At 38.5% G+C, this 6,972-nt stretch overlaps 1 pseudogene; it reads left to right on the top strand.

Moving 5' to 3' along the window:
* The first annotated feature begins 5,645 nt into the window (after nucleotides 1–5,645).
* Nucleotides 5,646–6,293, top strand: LOC127563937 (transcription factor HES-2-like; annotated as a pseudogene).
* Nucleotides 6,294–6,972: the final 679 nt, after the last annotated feature.

Here is a 6,972-nt window from a genome sequence, read left to right on the forward strand (position 1 = left end):
TGTCCCCTACTTCCTGGTCCCCACTGATTATATAGGGTCTATGAGGTCACCTGCACAGCCAGTAAGGGAAGGAGATGTCTCCCATTGATGATGTGATCTCAATGGGACCAGAGAGTTCCCACTCCAGGGGCGGTGCCTTCTGGCTGCAGAAATTACCTCCCGGTGCTTCAGGCTTCAAGGCCTCTACTTTCTCTTAAGCTATGTGAGGCTCCTCCCCTGACCCTTACACATCCTTGCAAAACCTTGTGTTCCAAATTTTTTCTCTCTTCCTCCCATCCCCGCCCCTAAACAGCAAGTAATCCAATATAGGTTAAACATGTGCAATTCTTCTGTACATATTTCCATATATATCTTGCTGCACAAGAAAAATCAGATCATAAAAGGAAGAAAAATGAGAAAGAAAACAAAATGCAAACAAACAATAACAAATAGTGAAAATGCTATGTTGTGGTCCACCTTCAGTTCCCACAGTCCTCTCTCTGGGTGCAGATGGCTCTCTCCATCGCAAGTCTATTGAAATTGACCTAAATTACCTCATTGTTGAAAAGAGCCAAGTCCATCAGAGTTGATCATCACATAATCTTCTTGTTGCCGTGTATGATGATCTCCTGGTTCTGCTCATTTCACTTAGCATCAGTTCATGTAAGTCTCTCCAGCCTTTCTGAAATCATCCTGCTGATCATTTCTTACAGAACAATAATATTCCATTACATTCCTATACCATAACTTATTCAGCCATTCTCCAACTGGTGGGCATCCAGTCAGTTTCCAGTTTTTGGCTACTACAAAAAGTTGTCAGACATTCTTGCACACATTGGTCCTTTTCCTTTTTCTTTTTTTTAATCTCTTTGGGATATAGGTTCAGTAGAGATATTGCTGGATCAAAGGATATGCACGGTTTGATAGGCATAGATAAGTTTACTTATCCAAACAAAAATGTATTAGTGAACCACTTCCTACATCTTCTCCAACATTTATTATTATCTTTTCCTGTCATCTTAGCCAATCTGAGAGGTGTGTAGTGGTACTTCAGAGGTGTCCTAATTTTTATTTCTCTGATCAATAGGGATTTGGAGCATTTTTATATGACTAGAAATGGCTTTAATTTCTTTGGAAATTTCTGTTCATATCCTTTGACCATGTATCAATTGGTGAATGGCTTGTCTTATAAATTTGAGTCATTTCTCTAAATATTTTAGTAATGAGGCTTTTATCAGAATCCTTGGATGTAAAATTTCCCCCCCAGTTTTCTGCTTCCCTTCAAATCTTAGCTGCATTGGTTTTGTTTGTACAAAAACTTTTTAACTTAATATAATCAAAATTATTCATTTTGCATTCTGTAATGTACTTTAGTTCTTCTTTGGCCACAAATTCCTTCCTTCTCCACAGATCTGTGAGGTAAACAATCCTTTGTTCTTCTACTTTGCTTACAGTGTCACTATATCTAAACCATGAAACTCATTTTGACCTTATTTGGGTATACAATGTTAGGTATTAGTCAATGCCTAGTTTCTGCCATACTAGTTTCCAATTTTCCTAACAATTTTTATCAAATAGTGAGTTTTTATCCCAGAATCTGGGGTGTTTTGGATTTATCAAACACTAGATTACTATAGTCATTGACTGTTGTGTCTTGTGAACCTAATCTATTCCACTTCTTGGCAGTTTGATTGGTATGGCACCAATAGATTGGTAGATTAATTTAGGTATCATTTTTTAATATTACATATATTATATTTTATATTAATATATTATTTTTATTATAATACATGAGCACTTGATATTCTTTCAGTTGTTTAGATCTGACTTTATGTGGAAAGTGTTTTGTAATTGTGTTCGTATAGTTCCAGACTGTCTTGGCAGGTAGATTCCCAAATATTTTATATCATCTACAGTTGTTTTAATGGAATTTCCTTTTCTATCTCTTGCTGTGGGGCTTTGTTGGTAACATAGAAATGCTGATGATTTATGTGGATTTATTTTGTATCCTGCAACTTTCCTAAAGTTGTTAATTGTTTCTAGTAATTTTTTTAGTTGATTCTCTAGGATTTTCTGAGTATACCATAATATCATCCGCAAAGAGTGATAATTTTGCTTGCTCATTACCTACTCTAATTCCTTTTTCTTCTTATTGCCAAAGTTATCATTTCTAATATAATATAGAATAGTAATGGTGATAGTGGGCAACCTTGTTCCACTCCTGATCTTATTAGGAATGCTTCTAGTTATCCCCATTCCATATAATGCTTGCTGAGGCTTTTAAATAGATGCCATTGATCATTTTAAGGAAAATTCCATTTATTCTTGTGCTTTCTAGAATTTTTTATTTTATTTTATTTTTTAACAATAATGGGTGTTAGATTTTGTCAAATGCTTTTTCTTTATTTATTGAAATAATCAAATGATTCTCTATTAATTATTCACCCCAGATATAGTTATAAAAACTATGTCTTTATGCTGTCCTCTACTTTTTTTTAAGATGATGAGATATTTTTTCCTCATTTCTCCCGTTGTAAAATGAAAGATTGAACTAAATGACCTCTGAGGTCCATTCTAGCACTAGATTAATTGTCCTTTTGCATTTGGGTCAATCAACAAACTTTTCCTTAGCATTTAACAATATGCTAGGGACCATGCTAAGAGATGAGGACACAATAAGAAGCAAAAATAATCTCTACTCTAAAGGAGCTTCCATTTGGAGCTTATTGTAATTGAATCTATTTTCTAATAATATACTTTTCATTTTTCCATGGGTCTAATTGACTAGGAGGAAGATCCTTTCCCAAGTAATTTTTATTTGAGGATTTGATTGAATACTAATATATTATTTTCATTTACTAGAAGCTTTCCATCTCATTGGTACCACCAATCTGTAACAAGAATCATATCATCATGATTTTTTTTTGTATTGCACTTGTGATTTCATCCATGCAGTGGACGCCTAGTGAGGAAACACCCTTTACAGATTCAATTTAAGAAAAACTCTGTCAGAGTCTTAGAAAGTTCTGTGAGGACAGTGAAAAGTTAAAAGACCTTCTTTCTGTGGGATGCTAGTAAATGTGAGATCATTGTTGCTATGTATCATAGATGGAATTGAATATAAGATTTCCCAATTTGACAGTAAATTCATCATACATTGTGCTCTGTTGCCTCTCACTTTTATTGTTTACTGTTTTAAATAGAATTTGAGATTTGGTAAGAGTAGAATTCTTAATTACTAAACTTTTGGGTTTTTTCCCCATTGTTTCTCTTGAGATTGTGGAATTTTTGTTCTTTCAGATGAATTTAGTGATGATATTTTGCATAATCCTTGATAGTTTTGTATAATATTATATCTAAAAATTTACTTTAGGTAGTATTTTTTTATAATGTTGTGACCCAAGTACAAAGAATGGATACCTCTTCAATTGTTTAGGTCTTGCATTTTTGTAAAGAGCAGGGTCTAAATAGATTTAGATCTTTGTAGATTGCCTTTTAATCTAATGAATTTTTACTTATTTTGAATATAATTTCTATTTCTGTTATTTCCTCCTAGTTTTTGTTATAATTTTTGCTATGCAGGTATGTGGCATAGTAAATAGAAGTGCCAGGTCTAAAATCAAGAACACCTGAAATCAATAGATACTTACTGGCTATATGACAATGAACAAATCTCTTTACCTTTTTCCACATCCATAAAATAATAGCACCTTCCTCCTAGGGTTGTTGGGAAGATCAAATGAGATAATAATTGTTAAGTACTTAGCATAGAGCTTGGCCTTAGCACTATATATAAATGTGAATCTATTTTGTAAATAGCTACTTTACTGAAGTTATCCATTCTTTCAAATAGTTTCTTTGCTGATTTTGTGGGCTTTCTTAAGTAAGTTATCATATTGTCTGCAAATAGGAATAATATAATGTCTCTAATTTTCTAATTTTGTATCTCTTCAGTTTCTAAATCAGTTGCTCTCCCAGGTGGGTAGGTGATCCAAGGAGTGTTGGGTCTGGAGTCATGGAGACTCATCTTCTTCAGTTCAAATATGGCCTTAGACACTTTCTAGCTGTGTAACTCTGGCCAAGTTAAGTGACTTCTGTCTCAGTTTCTTCATCTGTAAAATGAACTGGAGAAGAAAATGGCAAACTACTCCAGTATCTTTGTCAAGAAAATTCTAAATATGGGGCAGTTAGTAATAGATAGGCACCAATCTTGGAATCATAAGGACCTGAGTTCAAATCCAGTCCCAAATACCTACTAGCTATGTGACCCTGGGAAAGTCACTTAACTCTGCCTCATATCCCCCCAAAAAAGAAAGAACAAGAAACGCCCTAATGGAATTATGAAGATTCAGACATAACTGAACATGAATTAAAAAACTGTCATCATCTAACGTTGGAGTTGGATCTCTTTAGAAATAAAACCAAACAAAAATATGAAAATCAATAGTTCACAGCAGAGAGTGGAAGTTCATAACAGTGTAGATGGGTGGGGGTGGAGGGCTGGTTCCCCTCCCCTTCATGTAGTTGATATAATCCTACTTTATAAAGGAGTAACTATTTACACATCTTTATGCTTTGCTAACCTAGGAATACCTCTGAGTTAATGAACCCTGTTACCTGCCACTTTTTTTTTTCTGTGATTTAGGTTTTGACTTTCAAAGACCAACTCTCTTCCGCTCTCCCTCCAATTAAACATTTTCTCTTCCTACAAGAAGGGCACCTAAATAAGGGGTCTTAGGTGGAGAAGTCCCAGGGAAGTGATGCTGCATGTCAGAGCAGATCAGTAGAGTACCATGTGAAGAGGCATGAGACCTGGGAATGCTGTGGGGATTACTCACAGGAAAGATGAAAGTTTGCTTCTATGGTTGATGTAGCAGGGCAAAATCCTGTTTGCCCTGTGCTGGCAACGTCTTTATTTAGAGTCCCAGAGAATCAATATCACCAAAAAAGACTTCATGAACACATTAAACAACTTCAGCAAAGTAGTTGGACACAAAAATAAATGCACAAAATGCCATCAGTTGTTTTTATATTACTAAAAATAAACCCAAACCAACCAGGAAGAAGGAATAGAAAGAGAATGCCATTTCTGATAACAAAATGCATTAAATATCTAAGAGTTAACCCACCTTGAAATGTAAACAGAACTTGTATTAATGTTATTACAAAAATAATTTAAACAGAAATAAAGGAAGGTCTTGATATTTTGAGATTCAGTGTTTGTGGCTGAGTCATACCAATACATTTTAAATGATGTTACCACCCAATTTAAAGCAACTCTAAGCAGATTATCAAGGAGATACATTTTAGATAAAGGCACAATAATGAAATTCTTATGGGGACAGTTTATCTTTTTTATGGAACTTCCTATATTATTCAGGAAATAATAGAAAAGAAGAACTTTAGTGACTTCTTTGAGTCTTTTTCATGCTTGTCTAAAATTTAAAAAAATAAAATTTCCCTTAAAAAAAGATTATTTATATCCTTATTTTCACATGATCTTTATTTCCCAATTCCCTCATCCTCCTCTACCCACCGAATTATTCTTTCTAACAAAGAATATTTGTAGTGTTCCATATGCATTATTCCTTGCTTCCCTCATACACATATGCAAAGGAGAAATTCATTTTACTATTTCTTCTTCAGGATTAATACTTTAGGCCTTCGAGCCCAAGATGGGCGTCCCTTGAAGGCCAGGGGACGCCGCCGAACTGTGAAAGACCCTGAAGCCTCTCATGGAGAAACGCCGACGGGCGCGCATCAACGAGAGCCTGAGCCAGCTCAAAGGTCTCACCCCTTATCGGCAAGGATAGTTCCCGCTACTCGAAGCTGGAGAAAGCAGACGTCCTAGAAATGACTGTGCGCTTCCTGCAGGAGCTGCACACGTCCCATGGCCCCGTGGCTCCCACCTCAGCAGACAGCTACAGAGAGGGCTATCGGGCCTGCCTCAGCCGCCTGACCCGGGTCCTGCCCTCCTGCAGCCTCCTGGATGGCGAGGTGTGCAGCCGACTCCGAGAGCACCTGCACCGGAGCGCCTCGGGCCAGTACCTTCCCCCGGATTCCCGCAGCAACCCTAAAGATCTGCGCTCTGACTCCCCAGATAGAATGCGGTTGGTCTGCTCTCCTCGGGGGTCCGGCGGCTGTCCTCCCGGCCCCCCACCTTCCGGACTCTGGCGCCCCTGGTAGCTAGCTCCCTGAGAGGTGAGCGAGACCTCTTTCGGACCTATATTTATTTGAAATCACGGGGAGAGAAGAAAAGTGAATAGAAAATCTCGAGGTTCCTTGCCCCATCTATTCTCCAGCTCCCAACTCCATCTTCCAGCCTTCTATCACTTCACTTTGTAGCTTCTGATTTCTTCACACAGGAAACCAAAAGGTTTTTTCCTCGGCTAAGGGGTTTGATTTTATTAGATATCCTCCCCAAATAAAGCCTCTGGCCGAAATGCCGGGCTCCCAGTATCCCTCTGCTGCTGGAGGAGGGGCAGGAAAGGGCCCAGTGCACAGGAGACAGGGAGACTGTCCTGACCTGGGACAGGAGCTTTGCTCTTGAAGATCCCTCTTCTAAAGAGGTGACTGGGGAGCGGGTCCATGCCTGAACTCCCTGAAGCAGGTTGCCGGATGACCTCCCTCCACCCTGGCCCCCAGCGCCAGGACTAGAGTTCTCCTAATGCAATCCTGACCCCACCCCAGTGGAGAAGATGGGCTGTGCAGGGCGATCTTTGCCCGGGCCTGTCTCCCCACCTGGAGCAGGCCAGAGTAAAAGCAGAAAAACATGGGTTTCAGAGCTGACAGTGGAAACTCTGGGACAGGAGAAAGAGGGACTAGAAAGAGAAAGCTATTTACCCAGTGAAGAGCTTTTCAAGGCCCCATAATCCGAATCCAAACAGTCCTTTCTGGGTCCTCATCCCAGAGGGTTACTGCACCTGCAATGCCAAAGCCCTTGGTTTTCCCACTAACCTCCTTTGCTCTGCTTTACCAATCACTCACTCATAT

The sequence above is a fragment of the Antechinus flavipes genome, chromosome 5 (assembly GCF_016432865.1).
Source record: "Antechinus flavipes isolate AdamAnt ecotype Samford, QLD, Australia chromosome 5, AdamAnt_v2, whole genome shotgun sequence".
NCBI lineage: Eukaryota > Metazoa > Chordata > Mammalia > Dasyuromorphia > Dasyuridae > Antechinus > Antechinus flavipes.